The sequence below is a fragment of the Paroedura picta genome, chromosome 13 (genome assembly GCF_049243985.1).
Source record: "Paroedura picta isolate Pp20150507F chromosome 13, Ppicta_v3.0, whole genome shotgun sequence".
Classification (NCBI taxonomy): Eukaryota; Metazoa; Chordata; class Lepidosauria; order Squamata; family Gekkonidae; genus Paroedura; species Paroedura picta.
The window spans coordinates 1,661,612-1,680,680 of NC_135381.1; the positions used below are offsets into that span (position 1 = coordinate 1,661,612).

Consider the following 19,069-nt stretch of genomic DNA (forward strand, 5'->3'; position numbering starts at 1 on the left):
GAGGGCAAGCGGAGCCCCAATTTGAACTTTTTTGTTCCCATAATGCTTTGCGTGTACCTTTATTTGCATACTGGCCCACCTCCCACCGCTTCCTTCTGATGCAATTCTATTCTACGTAGACAGCTGCATCCACTTCAGTAGCTTTTCCATTGAAGATCAAGGGAGGCAGGGAAGGGTCTCAGTGCATCTTTCTGCCCACAACCTGGAGGAATTAATCCCAGAGGGCGTCGCTGTTGTTACTCCATTACAGCAAAAGCAAGAGAACAGAGTCTGAGTCCAGCAGCAGCTTTGAGACCAACCAAGTTTAATTCTGGGCAGACGCTTTTATGTTACAAGCACACATGGGACACAGAGAGAACCTCCTGATGTGTTCAAGGCAAACGCACTTCCCTGTGGCCAAGAGCCCCCTTAGATAAACTAAGCCCGAAGCATACCAAGGGATGACCTGCTTCAGGAAAGCCCTCCTGGGCACATACCCCTCTCAGCTCAAACCAGCTCCAGGCATCATGAACGACCTACCACCTGTGTTGGACAACGATGCCCCCTCTCACGGGCATTGGAAGGAAAATCTTTGTTTGCCCCCAGACAGCCTCCTAATCCTAAACGTCTCACCCACAGCACTGCCCTGACTGAAATGGACATGGGCCTGGGCCTGCAACCAACCCAGAGGCCAGCGCTGTCCCTGAACCCACTCTGACAATGCAATAAGCAGACCTAGCAACACCGGCCACGTCATCTCAGGTCCGTCCACTTGTCCACCCTCCAATATTATATATGCTGTCCAATGTCAGCCGTCCCCTTCGAGTCTCCTCATCGGATAAACAGGTCAGTCAGTCCCTATGCAAAAGAATAATAATACATCAAAATTAGTTTGAAGCTAAAAACGACATTTTAATTTTCCAGGTCATTCCGTGACTAACCTAAGAGGGGCAGTGTTTACGTGAATAAATTTCTAGGAGAAATCACCCCATGAGATTGTAGAACTTTAATTCACTCCCAAATTCAGAACAATGGAGCTCCCAGGGCAGAAGAGGGACGTAGGACTCCTGACAGATGCAATATGCATGATACCTTCGAATCAAAACACTGGACAAGCGTGAAGAATGCAATATAAAGGTAAAGGTAAAGGTATCCCCTGTGCAAGCACCGAGTCATGTCTGACCCTTGGGGTGACGCCCTCCAGCGTTTTCATGGCAGACTCAATACGGGGTGGTTTGCCAGTGCCTTCCCCAGTCATTACCATTTACCCCCCAGCAAGCTGGGTACTCATTTTACCGACCTCGGAAGGATGGAAGGCTGAGTCAACCTTGAGCCGGCTGCTGGGATCAAACTCCCAACCTCATGGGCAGACAGCTCCAGACAGCACATCGCTGCCTTACCACTCTGCGCCACAAGAGGCTCATTGCAACATAATATTATGTAATTATATAATTTAGGAAAATAGAAACATCTTCTAGGTAGTAAGATTAATATAAACATGCATAACAATTCGGTGGATAGCTCTATTGGTCTCCAGCAGAACAGATATGAATCCAGGAGCACCTTAGAATCCAGCAAGAGTTTCCATAATGAGAAGAATTCAGTCTTTGAACCAGGATGACCAGGGGAAAGCGCGTGTGCAATTACACGGTCGCATTGACAGAGAAGTACGATGGATCAGTCGCAACATCCCTAGGACACCAATTCCTCTGCCTCAGGACCACTTCATCTATCTTTGTCACCAGGATGTCCAGGGGAAAGCGCGCACGCAGTCCCCCACTACCACAAATTATGCAGTCGAGTTTCCCGCATTTGGGGAAATCGCAGGGGTCAGCACACCCGGAGTGCAATGGATGAGCCTCACCCTGGGAAAACCACCTTCTTGATCATGGTGTCTCCCCTGCCAGGTAAGTATGAGTTGGGAGGGCACCACTGCCCCCTGCCTCTCCCGGGCCCTGACTCCCAGGACACGGTGGCCACAGACGCACCCCACCCCCATTGTTCCATTTGAGCACATCGCTCTTGCCTTGAGAATCCAGCCCTGCGCCCATCAGCAGGAAGTGTCCTGGGAGGCAAGGGGAGCCCCAATATGCCCATTGCGTTGGTTCCCACAATGCATTGCGCGCACATTAGTTAGCATATTCGCCCGCCTCCCACTGCTTCCTTCTTACGCAATGATTGGTTATCCTCCCAGGCAGACAGCTGCGTCTGCAAGTCTTTTGACGTGTTAAACACAGAGATCCCCCCCATAGACCTCCAGATGCATCGGTTCTCTTCCTCATTCCTATTCTTCTGCCCCCTACTGTTTTAGCATACCCTTCTGCCTGCCCTTTGTTTCAAAGCAAATTACACTGGGCTTAAAAGGAATTTACTTCCAAGGAGAAGCATACTACAGAAGATCACTCACAAATTACATTAGATTATTCTTCTCCTGACGCATTTTGGAGGCTGCAGAGTCCTAAAAAGCAATGCTTAACTGGGCCATGCCTGGATTGCATTCTTAAGCAAAGGACTGAATTCTTTTCTCAGGGAGGGAGGGGGAATGGGCTCCCTCCCACACAGCTGACTTATAGTAACCTCACAGGATTCTCAAGGCAGAGTGACCCTGAACTTCCATGGAAGTGCTGACCAAGGTCTCCCCATTTAGCTTCTGACACATGACAGTGAACAGCAAGAGAGGGAACAAAACAACCCAACCTGTGTATACAGCTAGGTTTTAAAAAGAAAGACTTGTCTATCTTTGAACCAGGATGACCAGGGGAAAGCGCGCACGCAGTCCCCCACTACCACAAATTATGCAGTCGAGTTTCCCGCATTTGGGGAAATCGCAGGGGTCAGCACACCCGGAGTGCAATGGATGAGCCTCACCCTGGGAAAACCACCTTCTTGATCATGGTGTCTCCCCTGCCAGGTAAGTATGAGTTGGGAGGGCACCACTGCCCCCCGCCTCTCCCGGGCCCTGACTCCCAGGACACGGTGGCCACAGACGCACCCCTGCTGGTCACCTTCCTGTCACCTCCGCCCAGCACATCACTAATATTGCCATGCTCCAAAGTGCAAGATATGTGCTGGGGGGCAAGGGGAGCCCCAATGTGCACCCTTTTCTGTTCCCATAATGCTCTGCATGTGCCCTAATTTGCATACTTACCCACCTACCACTGCTTCCTTCTTTAGCACGCCTTTTACACAGAGGGCTGCAGCAGGATGGCAGGGAGGGGTCTCAATGCATCCTTCCGCCCACATCCTGGAGGAAGAAATCCCAGACAGGGTTCCTGTTATTAGTCTATCTCAGGGGTAGTCAAACTGCGGCCCTCCAGATGTCCATGGACTACCATTCCTATGAGCTCCTGCCAGCAAACGCTGGCAGGGGCTCATGGGAATTGTAGTCCATGGACATCTGGATGGCCGCAGTTTGACTACCCCTGGGTATTACAACAAAACCCAAGACGGAGAGAATCTTTTGACATGATCAAGGCAAATAGGTCAGGAAGTCACTTCTATAGGAAACTGCATGGACTTCTGCTTTTGTAACCCACTTTTTGCATTATAGTATTCCTTATCGTAGAGGGGTGTTAGTTTATTTGCATTGTTTTCAAACTTCTACGGAAGTGTTGACTGATTGAATCTCTTATGATGTCTGGTTGAATTGTCCTTGTATCTCATAATTCACCTTGAGCCAGCGGATCCTTTGGTGACCACGTTTCCTTTTGCCGCTGACCAAGCCGAGCATTAATGTTTTTCTAAGGAGCTTGATGGCATGATGTGTCCAAAGAAAGTGAGCTTTAGCCGTAATATCTTCCCTTCTAATGACTATCTTGTTGGTAACTTAGGCTATCCAGTAAGGTGACCAGATTTTAACATTGGTAAAGGGGGACACCATTGACCGGGGGGGGTCTTGATTAAAAATTTGGTCTATATGGAGCAACAAATATTTTCATAGAACGCAAAAAGAGTATTGTAATATATATTTTCACTTGCAACATAAGTACAATTTGCCAGGTGCCCCCAGATGTCCCTCCAAAAGTGGGACAATCTGGTCACCTTACTATCCAGTGAAGTAGGAATTACTAATAAGATGCAATTTTCCATCGACAAGTCTTTACACCCCCAATTTCCTGGGAACCATTTCATCTGTCTTTGAACCAGGATGACCAGGGGAAAGCGCGCACGCAGTCCCCCACTACCACAAATTATGCAGTCGAGTTTCCCGCATTTGGGGAAATCGCAGGGGTCAGCACACCCGGAGTGCAATGGATGAGCCTCACCCTGGGAAAACCACCTTCTTGATCATGGTGTCTCCCCTGCCAGGTAAGTATGAGTTGGGAGGGCACCACTGCCCCCCGCCACTCCCGGGCCCTGACTCCCAGGACACGGTGGCCACAGACGCACCCCTGCTGGTCGCCTTCCTGTCACCTCCGCCCGGCACATGACTAATATTGCCATGCTCCAAAGTGCAAGATATGTGCTGTGAGCCAAGGGGAGCCCCAATGTGCACCCTTTTCTGTTCCCATAATGCTCTGCGTGCGCATTAATTTGCATACTCGCTCACCTCCCACCGCTTCCTTCTGATGCAATCACTGCCTGTCCTTCTCTAAGCAGACAGCTAAATCTGCAAGAGCCCAAACAGGCAGAGACAGATTAAAAGTAAAGAGGTCTTCCCATAGACGGGAGACCCGTCAGATGCATCGGTTCTCCTCCTCGTTCCTTTTCTCCTGTTTGCAGTCGCTTTAGCACACCCTTCTGCCAGCTATTTATTTCAAAGTGAAGCACACTGGGCTTTAAAGGAATTTCCTTCCAAGAAGAAGTGTGCTAAGTAACGTCATCCACACATGACATTATACAGATGACTCTCCTGAGGCATTTTGGAGGTTGCAGAGTTCTAAAAAGCAATTTAAAACTGGGCCACGCCTGGACTGCATCTTTGAGCAAAGGACTGAATTCTTCTCTCAGAGGGGGGGGGGCTGTGCTCCCTCCCGCACAGCTGACCTATAGTAACCCCACAGGATCCTCAAGGCAAGAGCCAGTCAGAACCGGCTTGCCACAGTGTAGGGACCCTGGATCTCTGTGGCAGCCTTCCATGGAAGTGCTAAGCAGAGACTCCCCTGCTTAGCTTCTGAATCAGAATCACACAGAGCTGGAAGAGACCACCCAGCATTCCTTCTTGGGGACTTGAAAACCATCCCCTCCTGACAGGCGCCCATTCAATCTCCTCCTACAAGTGTCCAGAGAAGGAGACTCCACCACCCTCTGAGGCAGCAGATCCCATCTGCACTCAGCCCGCAGCTTCAGAAAACGCTTTCTAATATTTAAGTGGAACCTCCTTTCCCATAACTGGAATCCACAGCGCCAAGTCCTTGTCTCTCAAGCTGCAGGAGACACACTGGCCCCCGTCTTCAACAGGTCTACCGTTAACGTCTCCTCTGGCCCTCCCCTTCCCCAAGCTACACAGAGCCACCTCTCTCAGCCTCTCCTCGTGAGGCACGGATTCCAACGCCTCAACCATCCTCAGCGCCATCCTCTGAACACATTCCCGCTTGTCAATATCTTTCTTGAGCTGCAGCACCCAGAACTGCACACAATATTCCAAGTGAGTTTCAACGAATGCGCAATGGAGTGGCATGATAACTTCCTTTGTTCTGGATTCTACACTCCTAGCAGTACAGCCTGATATCCCATTAGCCTTCTAAGCTGCCATATCGCACTGCTGGCTCACATTCAACTTCTTGTCCACCAAAAGTCCCTTTCTCATGTATCCATCATATTATTATGACCCAAATAGAATATTTTACACTCCTCCCTATTAAAATTCAATCTGTTGGCTATGGCCCAATTTCCCATTCTATCCTGAATGGTCATCCTTTCCACCCCTCCCAAGTTAGGGTCATCTGCAAATTTGACCCATGTACCCTCTATTGCCTCCTCCAAATCATTAGTGAAAACACTAAACAAGACTGGCCCCAGCACCAAACCCTGCAGGACACTGCTGGTCACCTCCCTCCAAGGAGAAGATGAACCGCTAATGAGCACCCTTTGGGTTTTATCAGCCAACCCATTACAAATCCATGTGATTGTGACCTGATCCAACCCAGTTTTTCTGACATGTTCCAGCTAGCCGGAGTTAACCATCTCAGGGCTTCTCAAACAACCTGGTGTGCAAATATGAAGGACTCGATTGATGCTGTGGACAACGTGTTCTGCCCACAGGAGTGTGTTCCCACAGCAAGGGAGAAAGATTTCTGCACGTGCTCTGGGCTTCTGAAAATCTTTCTGTCCTGGGGCAGCCCCTCCGGAAGGTGTGTTGGATACAGCTCTACATCATTCAGAAAAGACTTGCCTGGGCCAGCCATAAAGGACGTAATGAGAGAAGGGCATGCCCCCACAGAGGTGCACATAGAATTTTGGAGACTGCTGTCTAGGAGTAGTCCTACAACCTATATCAAAAATTAAAAAATTAAAAAAACACCAGAGGAGCACTGGCCAGAGGATGAAAAAACCCAAATGCAGGAGAATATTGAGTTTATACATATACATTGCAGTCAATAAATAGATCTGCATGCCAGCTAATAAAAAACAGCTTATAAAACAGATTCAAGTGGGTAGCCGGGAAGGTCTGTCAGAAGCAGCACAACAAAATCAGAGTCCAATGGCACCTTTACGACTAACAAAGCTTATAAAACAGAAAGAAGAAGAAAAGAAGAAGAGTTGGTTCTTATCTGCCACTTTTCTCTACCAGAAGGAGGCTCAAAGCAGCTTACCTTTCCTCTCCCCAAAACAGACACCCTGTGAGGGAGGGGAGGCTGAGAGAGCCCTGATATCACTGCTCAGTCACAACAGCTTTATCAGCACTGTGGCCAGCTCAAGGTCCCTCAGCTGGCTGCATGTGGGGAGTGCAGAATTGAACCCAGCACGCCAGATTAAAAGTCTGCACTCCTAACCACTACACCAAACTGGCAGGAAAATACTAATGAAGAAAGATTCTGTCTTTGAACCAGGATGACCAGGGGAAAGCGCGCACGCAGTCCCCCACTACCACAAATTATGCAGTCGAGTTTCCCGCATTTGGGGAAATCGCAGGGGTCAGCACACCCGGAGTGCAATGGATGAGCCTCACCCTGGGAAAACCACCTTCTTGATCATGGTGTCTCCCCTGCCAGGTAAGTATGAGTTGGGAGGGCACCACTGCCCCCCGCCTCTCCCGGGCCCTGACTCCCAGGACACGGTGAAAACAGACACACCCCTGCTGGTCGCCTTCCTGTCACCTCCGCCCGGCACATGACTAATATTGCCATGCTCCAAAGTGCAAGATATGTGCTGGGGGGCAAGGGGAGCCCCAATTTGCACCCTTTTCTGTTCCCATAATGCTCTGCGTGCGCATTAATTTGCATACTCGCCCACCTCCCACCGCTTCCTTCTGATGCAATCACTGCCTGTCCTTCTCTAAACAGACAGCTAAATCTGCAAGAGCCCAAACAGGCAGAGACAGATTAAAAGTAAAGAGGTCTTCCCATAGACGGGAGACCCGTCAGATGCATCGGTTCTCCTCCTCGTTCCTTTTCTCCTGTTTGCTGTCGCTTTAGCACACCCTTCTGCCAGCTCTTTATTTCAAAGTGAAGCACACTGGACTTTAAAGGAATTTCCTTCCAAGAAGAAGTGTGCTAGGTAAGGTCATCCACACATGATGACTCTCCTGAGGCATTTTGGAGGCTGCAGAGTCCTAAAAAGCAATTAAAAAGCAGTAAATATGCCAGAAAATTTGGAAAACTCAACAATGGCCACAGGATTGGAAAAGGTCAGTTTACATTCCAATCCCAAAGAAGAGCAATGCCAAAGAATGTCCAGACTACTGCACCATTGCACTCATTTCTCATGCTAGCAAAGTTATGCTCAAAATCCTACAAACTAGGCTCCAGCAATATGTGGACCGAGAACTTCCAGAAGTACAGGCAGGATTTCGAAGAGGCAGAGGAACTAGAGATTAAATATCCAACATAAGCTGGATCATGGAGAAAGCTAGGGAGTTCCAGAAGATCATCTACTTCTGCTTCATTGACTACGCTAAAGCCTTTGATTGTGTGGAGCACAATAAATTGTGGCAAGTTCTTAAAGAGGTGGGAATATCAGAGCATCTTATTTGTCTCTTGAGAAACCTATATGGCGGTCAAGAAGCAACAGTGAGAACCGAGCATGGAATCACTGATTGGTTCAAAATTGAGAAAGTTCGGCAAGGCTGTATACTGTTGCCTTGCCTATTTAACTTGTATGCGGAGCACATCATGAGAAAGGCGGGATTAGAGGAGTCACAAATTGGGATCAAGATTGCAGGGAGAAATATCAACAACCTCAGATATGCAGATGATACCACTCTAATGGCAGAAAGTGAAGAGGAACTAAAGAGCCTGTTGATGCAGGTGAAGGAGGAGAGTGCAAAAGTTGGCTTGAAACTCAACATCAAGAAAACAAAGATCATGGCATCTGGCCCTTTCAATTCCTGGCAAATAGATGGGGAGGAAATGGAGATAGTGATTTATTTTCCTGGGCTCCAAAATCACTGCAGATGGGGACTGCAGCAAAGAAATTAAAAGACGCTTGCTCCTGAGACGGCATCCTAAAAAGCAGAGACATCACCCTGCCAACAAAAGTGCGTTTAGTCAAGGCTATGGTCTTCCCAGTTGCAATGTATGGCTGTGAAAGTTGGACCATAAGGAAGGCCAAGCATCAAAGAATTGAGGCTTTTGAACTCTGGTGCTGGAGAAGACTCTTGCAAGTCCCTTGGACTGCAAGGCGAACAAACCGGTCAGTCCTAGAGGAGATCAGCCCTGACTGCTCCTTAGAAGGCCAGATCCTGAAGATGAAACTCAAATAATTTGGCCACCTCATGAGAAGGAAGGACTCCATGGAGAACAGCCTAATGCTGGGAGCGATTGAGGGCAAAAGAAGAAGGGGACGACAGAGAATGAGGTGGCTGGATGGAGTCACTGAAGCAGTCGGTGCAAACCTAAATGGACTCTGGGGAATTATCAGGAAGGCCTGGAGGATAATTGTACTTGGGGTCACGATGGGTCAGACACGACTTTGCACCTAACAACAACCAAAAGCAATTTAAAACTGACCACGCCTGGACTGCATCTTCGAACAACCAGAACGACAAGGCAAATGCATGAACAGGCAGGAGAGAGAGAAAAAGTGAGCATAAGGGATTCCCTGGGAAAGGAAAGAATAACAAAAAACTTTTTAAATGGAAATGAATTTGTAGCTTATATGAAGCACAAATACTTTTCTGTCTTTGAACCAATATGACCAGGGGAAAGCGCGCACGCAGTCCCCCACTACCACAAATTATGCAGTCGAGTTTCCCGCATTTGGGGAAATCGCAGGGGTCAGCACACCCGGAGTGCAATGGATGAGCCTCACCCTGGGAAAACCACCTTCTTGATCATGGTGTCTCCCCTGCCAGGTAAGTATGAGTTGGGAAGGCACCACTGCCCCCTGCCTCTCCCGGGCCCTGACTCCCAGGACACGGTGGGCACAGACGCACCCCACCCCCATTGTTCCATTTGAGTACATTGCTCTTGCCTTGAGAATCCAGCCCTGCGCCCATCAGCAGGAAGTGTCCTGGGAGGCAAGGGGAGCCCCAATATGCCCATTGCATTGGTTCCCACAATGCATTGCGCGCACATTAGTTAGCATATTCGCCCGCCTCCCACTGCTTCCTTCTTACGCAATGATTGGTTATCCTCCCAGGCAGACAGCTGCATCTGCAAGTCTTTTGACGTGTTAAACACAGAGATCCACCCATAGACCTCCGGATGCATCGGTTCTCTTCCTCATTCCTATTCTTCTGCTCCCTACTGCTTTAGCATACCCTTCTGCCTGCCCTTTGTTTCAAAGCAAATTACACTGGGCTTAAAAGGAATTTACTTCCAAGGAGAAGCATACTACAGAAAATTATTCACAAATTACGTTCGATTATTCTTCTCCTGACGCATTTTGGAGGCTGCAGAGTCCTAAAAAGCAATGCTTAACTGGGCCATGCCTGGATTGCATTCTTAAGCAAAGGACTGAATTCTTTTCTCAGGGAGGGAGGGGGAATGGGCTCCCTCCCACACAGCTGACTTATAGTAACCTCACAGGATTCTCAAGACAGAGTGACCCTGGACTTCCATGGAAGTGCTGACCAGGGTCTCCCCGTACACGTGACAATGAACAGCAAGAGAGGGAACAAAACAACCCAACCTGTGTTTAAAGCCAGGTTTTAAAAAGAAAATCTTGTCTATCTTTGAACCAGGATGACCAGGGGAAAGCGCGCACGCAGTCCCCCACTACCACAAATTATGCAGTCGAGTTTCCCGCATTTGGGGAAATCGCAGGGGTCAGCACACCCGGAGTGCAATGGATGAGCCTCACCCTGGGAAAACCACCTTCTTGATCATGGTGTCTCCCCTGCCAGGTAAGTATGAGTTGGGAGGGCACCACTGCCCCCCGCCTCTCCCGGGCCCCGACTCCCAGGACACGGTGAAAACAGACACACCTCTGCTGGTCGCCTTCCTGTCACCTCCGCCCGGCACATCACTAATATTGCCATGCTCCAAAGTGCAAGATTTGTCCTGGAGGGCAAGGGGAGCCCCAATTTGCACCCTTTTCTGTTCCCATAATGCTCTGCATGTGCCCTAATTTGCATACCTACCCGCCTACCACTGCTTCCTTCTGACGCAATTCTTCTGTTCTGCGTAGAGGGATGCACTGGCATCGCTGCTGGCCTCTCCACTGGATCCCCAGGAAGGCAGGGAGGAGCCTCAGTCATCCCTCCTCCCGCATCCTAGAAGAAGAAATCCCTTTCACAGCAAGAACAAGAGGTCTGAGCTTCAGTCCAGGAGTGAGCTTTTGTGTGCATGCACAGTTCCACAGACAATTTAATAGGAGTCATCAGAGTACAGACAAAAGGAGAGAGTAAAGCAGCAGTGGATTAGTAAACAGCATCACGAGGCATCCAACACATGTACAGCATAACTAAGATGTTTAGCACAATAATAATAATAATAATAATAATAATAATAATAATAATTATTATTATTATTATTATTATTATTTAGATTTATTTCCCGCCTCTAAAAATCCCATCCCTCCCCCAATTATTAAGAGGTGAAGAGGAAAGGATGGGGGAGTACACTCCAACTCCTAGGGGGGGAGCGATGTCCCTGATTTGCCGACCCCAGCCTCAACCATAGACCTGGTGGAAGTGCTCCGTTTTACAGGCCCTGCGGAAAGCTGACAAATCCCACAGGGCCCGCAGGTCACTTGGAAGCTCATTCCACCAGGTAGGGGCCAGGACCGAAAAAGCCCTGGCCCTGGTCTAAAAATTTTAAAAAGCCCTGCTAAAATAACAAACCGAGTTCACCAGTGCTTTGCATTTCCATTGCTGCTCACAAAAACGCAAGGGGAATTCTGGCAGACACTCTCCCAGGTGTGAAAAGAAAGAATTAAAGGAGACCCCTTGCCAGCCCCACCCGTCTCCACCCAATCGATTGGCTGTGCAAAGCCATTTCCCCTGTTCCCGGACCCACTAATGGCCTCGCTTCCAAGAGGAGGGTGCTGCAGAGATGCCTCCAGGCTTGAGGAAAGAAGGATGGAGCCCAAAAGCAGAGTCTCAGCTAAAATGCTCTGGATAGTCCAGAATTAAAGGTACATCTAGCCATAACATTCCCCACGTTGCCATATTTATTTCCTTTCCTATGTTTTCCCCTGGAATTGAACCCAAAGAAACAGGGAGGTTGTCAACCAAGCTTGTTTGACCCTCTTTGATTCTGAAATCTGTTCACCCTTTTCCTTAGGCGGTACGCGCATTTCCTGCTTACACTTTATCTATCAGGGTGGGTGTGGACTGGTAATTCCCGTTTCATCACATCGGAGGAAGTGTGCCTGCACATGAGAGCTTATGCCATGAACGAAATGTGTTGGTTTTGAAGGAGCCCCTGGACTCAAGCCTTGCCTTTGAACCAGAACTATGAGGCAAATGCATGAACAGGCAGGAGAGAAGGAAAAAGTGAGCAGAAGGGATTCCCTGGGAAGGGAAAACATAAGAAAAGATCTTTTAAAATGGAAAATAATTTGTAGCTTATATGAAGCACAAATATTTTTCAGTCTTTGAACCAGGATGACCGAGGGAAAGCACATGTGCAATTATGCGGTCGCATTGACAGAGAAATACGATGGATCAGACACAACGTCCATAGGCCACCAATTCCTCAGCCTCAGGACCACTTCATCTATCTTTGTCACCAGGATGTCCAGGGGAAAGCGCGCACGCAGTCCCCCACTACCACAAATTATGCAGTCGAGTTTCCCGCATTTGGGGAAATCGCAGGGGTCAGCACACCCGGAGTGCAATGGATGAGCCTCACCCTGGGAAAACCACCTTCTTGATCATGGTGTCTCCCCTGCCAGGTAAGTATGAGTTGGGAGGGTGCTGCCACCCCCCGCCTCTCCCGGGCCCTGACTCCCAGGACATGGTGGCCACAGGCGCATCCCTGCTGGTCACCTTCCTGCTGTCTCGGCCCAGCAGATCACTGCCACTGTCATGGCTCAATCCTGGGCAAGGGGATACTGCCTGGAGGGGGGGGGGGCAAGGCAGCCCCATGTCTTTTGTTCCCATAATGCACTGTACGGACCTTAATTTGCATGACCACCTCCACCGCCTCCTTCTGATGCAATTCTTCTATTCTATGTCCTAGGCAGAAGCACTGGCTTCATTGGCCATTCAAGCTCTGACAGCAGGGAGGAGTCTAAATGCATCTTCCTGCCAGAGGGGGTCGCTGTTGTTAGTCTAATGCAGCCGAAACAAGAGGCATGAGACAGGCAGAGAGTCCTGGACATTTTAAAGACTAACAGGTATCCCCAAGGGCAAGAGTTGGTCTGACCCATCCTTCAGTTCTCTTCCTCGTTCTTTTTCTCCTGTCTTCCAATGCTTTAGCACACCCTTATACTGACCACTTATTGGAAGGAAATTACATTTGGGCTAGATTGTCAGAAGTATGCGGATGACACTCAGCTCTTTCTCACCCTTTCATCTGATCATGGTGGGGGAGGTGCCGAAATCGTGAACTGGTGTGTAGAGGCAGTTTTGGAGCACGTTCAGGCTAATCAACCTGACAGGATAAAATTGCTACTGGGGCATAAAAGGCCTGACTCAAGATTTAGGGCAGGGGTAGTCAAACTGCGGCCTTCCAGATGTCCATGGACTACAATTCCCAGGAGCCCCCTGCCAGCATTCGCTGGTGAATGCTGGCAAGGGCTCCTGGGAATTGTAGTCCATGGACATCTGGAGGGCCGCAGTTTGACTACCCCTGATTTAGGGTGTCACTCATTTTGGATGCAGTTGCAGTCTCCTTAAATGTAGTTTCTGAGGGACAAAGTTTGAGTCCAAGGGCACATTTAAGACCAACAAAGTTGACTTCTGGGTACAGGCCTTTGTGTGTTGCTTTAGATACAGTGAAACAGTTTCCCTTAAACCTTACAAATAGGTGGGGGGAGGTGAGTCCCCAGGAAAGACTGGTTATAGGCAAGTTGCAAAAGGAACTGGGCAATAAGTATAGCTGAGATGGGATTAAAGCAGTTGATAAGATTTGTGAATGGCAGCCAATCAGCATATAAATGCATAGTTATTAACCCCCAGATGTAAGAACTAAATTTGAATCCAGGGGCACCTTTAAGACTCACAACGTTTGGTTTTGGGCATCAGTGAGAACTAGCATAGATGCATGCCCCATCACCTCTACTGCGGTAATTTGGAGGCTGCAGAGTTGCGATTTAAAACTTGTGACCAGCCAGGGATGATGTTTCTGAGTGTAGGACTGAATACCTTTTTCAAAGATGCCTGTGTGAAAACAGAAAGGATCTGATTGTGTGGATGTGTTCAGCTAACAGTGGTGAGTTCCCCTAGCACAGGTAACTTTCCAGACTCTTGTACCAGGTGAAGATACCAGCATTGCCAGAAAGGCTCTAAAACAATGCATTGTGCAGAATTTACATTTCGGTGGATATGGAATACAGTTACGCCATTCAGAAACAACTTGCCTAAGTCATGAAAAGATTCACGATGGACTGAGATCCTTGCTCTCCATCAGAAAAAGCTTAGATGAGCTATGGCCAAAATAGGGAAACAGCTAAAAGATTAAAACACAGAGGAAAATGGAGAATATAGAAAAATAATGGTTTTATTTAGCATAGATAAAAACAAAGCATCTACTATGTTGTCAGGCCAAGAAAAGCATGCCTTGAGAAGGATCTTTTAAAATGGAAAATGATTTGTGGCTAATTTGAACCACAAATATTTTTCTGTCTTTGAACCAGGATGATCAGGGGAAAGCGCGAACGCAGTCCCCCACTACCACAAATTATGCAGTCGAGTTTCCCGCATTTGGGGAAATCGCAGGGGTCAGCACACCCGGAGTGCAATGGATGAGCCTCACCCTGGGAAAACCACCTTCTTGATCATGGTGTCTCCCCTGCCAGGTAAGTATGAGTTGGGAGGGCACCACTGCCCCCCGCCTCTCCCGGGCCCTGACTCCCAGGACATGGTGGCCACAGACGCACCCCTGCTGGTCACCTTCCTGTCACCTCCGCCCGGCACATCACTAACACTGCTATGCTCCAAACTGTGTGATATGTTCTTGGGGCAAAGGGGAGTCCCAACTTGCACCTCATTTATGTTCCCACAATGCTCTGCGAGTACATTGATTTGCATACCTGCCTGCCTCTCACAGCTCCCTTCTGACGCAGACGGCTGCATCCGCTTCAGCAGCTTTTCCATTGGAGCTCCTGGAAAGCAGGGCGGAGTCTCGAGGCATCTTTCCGCCCGCACCCTGGAGGAATTAATCCCAGAGAGGGTCGCTGTTGTTAGTTTACTACAGCAAAAGCAAAAGAACAGAGTCTGTTTCCAGTGGCACCTTTGCGACCAACCACGTTTATTCTGAGCATAAGCTTCTGTGCAGGGGTAGTCAAGCTGCAGCCCTCCAGGTGTCCATGGACTACAATTCCCAACTGTAGTCCGTGGACATCTGGAGGGCCGCAGTTTGACTACCCCTGCTTCTGTCCGTGTGCACAAGAGACAGAGAGAATCTCCTGACATGCTCAAGGCAAATGCACTTTCCTGTGGGCAAGAGCCCACGAGGCGCCTTATTTAATTCTCCCCTTCCTTCCTTTTTTCCTGTCTGCTGTTGCTTGAGCACACCTTTATGGCAGCTAGTTAAATGGAGGGAAATTTCACTGGATTTCATTGTTTAAAGCAGCGGATCAGGTTGTGCACAAATTGAATTAGAGCAGTTCTCCTCCTCCTGAGCCCTTTTGGAGGCTGCAACGTCTGAGGAAGCCGTTTAAAACTTGACCACCCTTAGATTATCAGCCGCCCCCTTCTAGTCCCTACATCGGACAAGCAGGTCAGTCCTTACGCAAAAGAATACATGGACATATGCCTCAGGCAAGTAAGAGCTGGGAAGGTGCTGGCACCTCTTGCTTCTCCCTAGCCCTGCCACATTCTAGGCAGTGACCAGAGTACTGTATCCTCCAGTCCTTTTGCACTGGCCAAGGAATGAGCTAGCCATACTGCAAACTTGCTAAATGGAGTCCAAGGATATGTGAACATCCAAACTAATTACTGCTCTGCTCCCTGTTTTTATTTCCATGGTGCCTTGTGGCAAGGAAGTCTGCATAAACACCTACATCCTGCTACAGGTCATTTCCTGCGTCGGCTTTACTTGGCTTTTCCTAAGAAAAGACAAAAGGAGAAAATCAGAACTGACAATGTTTGTCTTCTGTCTATGAATCATCTCCGGTGAAGGAATAGCACTGCATAGACTGGAATTTCCCTCTGCACCTGCGTACCTCACAAATATGGGCTACCAGGGGTGCTGACTGCATGTCCCAGGAGAGCTTCACGCATTGCTTTGAGAATCTATTTCTAACAAACTTATCAAAAGCCCAGTGTCTTTACCTGGGATCATATTGTCTGTTTTCCTGGGCATCATTTAAAGCATTACACAACTGGCTAACTTGCAGACATGTTAAGCAGTCTTCTAATTTCATTTATTTATGTTATTTTGTCCGCCATGTTCCAAAACATTTCACTAGAAATGCACATGTCCATCAAGCACAACTTTCATCCCCCTCCCCCACCAAACCTCTACTTTTCACATCTCTCCTCTTCCTCCTCTTCCCCCCACATGCTGGAGGAAAATGTGTTTATTTTGCTTATTTTTATTTATATCCCACGTTTCTCCCTGATTGGGGACTCAAAGCAGCTTTTCCCATTGTCCCTCCCCTCCTCACAACAACCAGCCTGCAAGGGTATGGTTTGACTGAGAGACTGTGGTGGGCCCATGTTGGAACAAGGGACTCAGTTTCAGTCACTCTGATCCATGTCACCAAATATCTCAGTCCAGCAGATGCTTTTCATAAAACGAATCAGCAGAATGAACCATTTTCTTCCCCTAAATTGCCTAGCTATCAACCATGTCAGTATCTTCTTTGTAGTTATTACTTTAATTGGTGCTACAGACACTGAACCGGAAAACGGATACTTAATTTTTGGCCACTCATGACACTTATGGTGATCCACCCATTCTTGAGGCCTTGGGTATGTTTGAAATTTATTTAGCGCATTTCTAAGCCATCAGTCAACTGCAGCATGACAGCAATTTATGCGCTCAAAGGAGTCTTTGCCACAGTGTGCACGCTTGGGAAACAGCCAAGACTAATCGGGGCCCCTGGGCAGGGGGACTCCTCCCACACCGTTAAAAGTGCTGAAACAGGCACATATTTCCTTTTTAAAATTCGCAATGCGGCCTGCTGCATGGCTCAGGGTTGAGAGATTTCCCAGGATCACCCCTAAGCCTCCAGTACCAATATGAGCAACCTCCCCAACGGAAGCCCTGTATAAGCTCCCCCCTCACAAGGAGGCTTGCTCTGGAAAACCGTTACCACCCATGCAGCCTGACAATTGGCCTTAGCCAGGGGTGGTCAAACTGCGGCCTTCCAGATGTCCATGGACTACAATTCCCAGGAGCCCCTGCCAGCGAATGCTGGCAGGGGCTTGTGGGAATTGTAGTCCATGGACATCTGGAGGGCCTCAGTTTGACCACCCCTGGCCTTAGCAAATATTCCACCCAACTGAAGAAAGTGGAAAGAGCGGAAGCACATTTCGTAACATCAGAACTGGGCTTCTCTCCTCCAAACTGACTGGCAGGACAGACAAACGGACTTCTTCCCAAAAAAGACAATTACCGTATTTGCCGGCATATAAGACGACTGGGCAAATAAGACGATCCCCCAACATTTCCACTCAAAATGTAGAGTTGCCGGCATATAAGACGACTGGGCAAATAAGACGATCCCCCAACATTTCCACTCAAAATGTAGAGTTTGTTACATTCCATTACAGTACTATGGGCCACTATGGGCAGCTATGTCTATCCCAACTGAAGTGCACCCGGAGTATAGGACGACCTCCCCACTTGGAGGCATGTTTTTCAGGGGGGAAAAGTAGTCTTATACGCCAGCAAATACTGTAACTTGTGGGATTCACTCCTGCGAGCATTAGTGATCAGTTCAGAGTGCAAGGAAAATAAACAGGTGACTTTTCTTGGCAGGAAAATTTAGTGATGGGAAAACCTTTTATTTCTGCATGTCAGGGTCTACTGTTAAAGGTTCAGGCCCAATGCTAATAAATAGGTGGCAAAGTACCTGCACGTTGTGACTGAAAAAGCCACATCTGAGGAAATGCTCCCACGTGCAAATTTTGCGAAAGACGTAGGATGGAGACCTCAAAGTCTAGACAGGCCATCTTGCAGCAGCCTGCCTGGGGTGAACAATGCACACGTAAAAGAGCTGTGTTAAAAGAGTCAAAAAGTCTCATTTAGTGTTATCAAAGTTATATACTAAGGTAACATTTTGAACCCTAAGCCACAGGGTCCACAATGCTTCCAACACTTTATATACGTCCCCCTATTCCAGCATTAGAGTGTCGTCCTTCCAAATATTATGGTCTCGTGGCTGTCACTGGAACAGTGAAATTCAGGGTTAAAAAACAAACAAACGTAAGAGTCTCTGTATAATCAGAAGACTTCCCAGGGATGTAAAAAAACACCTTTAAGGGGGAAAAAAGAGGACCAAGCATATTCATTCCCTCCTGAAGGCCCAGAATGTTGCGGTCAGTTGGTTGTGAGGAGAAAAAACAAGGAGTCGGTAGGGCAGAGGAGGTTATAGGGTGAAGGACACCCTTAGGTGGGGGGGGGGCAGCCACTAAAGCCCTTAAATGCATCTTTGAGGAGGAGTTCAGAGATAGGGATAAATGCTGCAAGGCACGCCTCCCTTGATCCCCCCCCCCCAACACAGATCCAGGCTCTTTGAGGGGGTCTCGAGGGGCAGATCAGAGGGGAAATGCTTCCTGCGGACCAGATTAATCTAACCCCCAGGGTCAGTGGGTCTGGCGGTGTGATATTCAGGGACCCCCCCCCCGCCCCTCCACACACAAAAGCCCTCTCCTTGGGCCGCTGTCCTGGCCTCGCTCAGGGGGCCCTCGGGGGCCCGCGCCCTTCTGCGCTGCCAGCTCCGCGCAGGGAACCGAACCCGGCCGGTCCGAACCCCGGGGCAGCGGAGGGAGGCGGACGGAGGCCTGGCTGCCAGAGACCCGGGAGGAGGCGGCGGCGGCGGCGGCAGCCCGAATGGAGGGGCCTGGCCTGGCCTGGCCTGGCGCCCAAAGGGCCCTCCTGGGGGCCAGAGAGGGGCCAGCCGCACCGGGGGCTCCGTCGCTCTGGGCCGCCAAGCGGGGCGACCCTCCCCGGGCCGGTTCCTCCGGGGGGGCATCAGGGCCGCAGCCCCCCCCCCCCGGGAGAGGCCCCTCCTGAGGCGAAGAGCGACCCCGGCCCGGCCCGGCCCCCCAAGGCCCAACTCCTCCTTCTCCTCCTCCTCCGAGCCCCGCGGCTGGCGAGGCCTTCCCTCCCTCCCTCTCCACAACAGCCCCGCCAGGTGGGCCGCTGCGAGGGCAGGCCGGCCAGCCATTGGCCCGGTCGCCGTCCTGGCGGGGCGGGGGGCGGGGCGA

At 49.4% G+C, this 19,069-nt stretch overlaps 1 long non-coding RNA gene and 8 other non-coding genes across 9 annotated transcripts; all 9 read right to left on the minus strand.

Moving 5' to 3' along the window:
- Positions 1–299: 299 nt before the first annotated feature.
- On the minus strand, positions 300–19,065 carry LOC143823021 (uncharacterized). Its single transcript, XR_013226359.1, has 6 exons — positions 17,713–19,065; positions 14,722–14,837; positions 13,693–13,849; positions 10,664–10,795; positions 3,128–3,223; positions 300–837 (listed from the first exon to the last, which is right to left on the minus strand). It is a non-coding gene; the product is annotated as an uncharacterized LOC143823021 (long non-coding RNA).
- LOC143823264 (U1 spliceosomal RNA) lies at positions 1,731–1,894 on the minus strand. Its single transcript, XR_013226431.1, has one exon. It is a non-coding gene; the product is annotated as a U1 spliceosomal RNA (small nuclear RNA).
- On the minus strand, positions 2,735–2,898 carry LOC143823265 (U1 spliceosomal RNA). Its single transcript, XR_013226432.1, has one exon. It is a non-coding gene; the product is annotated as a U1 spliceosomal RNA (small nuclear RNA).
- LOC143823266 (U1 spliceosomal RNA) lies at positions 4,132–4,295 on the minus strand. The gene has a single exon (XR_013226433.1). It is a non-coding gene; the product is annotated as a U1 spliceosomal RNA (small nuclear RNA).
- Positions 6,978–7,141, minus strand: LOC143823267 (U1 spliceosomal RNA). Its single transcript, XR_013226434.1, has one exon. It is a non-coding gene; the product is annotated as a U1 spliceosomal RNA (small nuclear RNA).
- LOC143823268 (U1 spliceosomal RNA) lies at positions 9,278–9,441 on the minus strand. The gene has a single exon (XR_013226435.1). It is a non-coding gene; the product is annotated as a U1 spliceosomal RNA (small nuclear RNA).
- Positions 10,271–10,434, minus strand: LOC143823269 (U1 spliceosomal RNA). The gene has a single exon (XR_013226436.1). It is a non-coding gene; the product is annotated as a U1 spliceosomal RNA (small nuclear RNA).
- On the minus strand, positions 12,265–12,428 carry LOC143823270 (U1 spliceosomal RNA). Its single transcript, XR_013226437.1, has one exon. It is a non-coding gene; the product is annotated as a U1 spliceosomal RNA (small nuclear RNA).
- On the minus strand, positions 14,332–14,495 carry LOC143823293 (U1 spliceosomal RNA). Its single transcript, XR_013226455.1, has one exon. It is a non-coding gene; the product is annotated as a U1 spliceosomal RNA (small nuclear RNA).
- Positions 19,066–19,069: the final 4 nt, after the last annotated feature.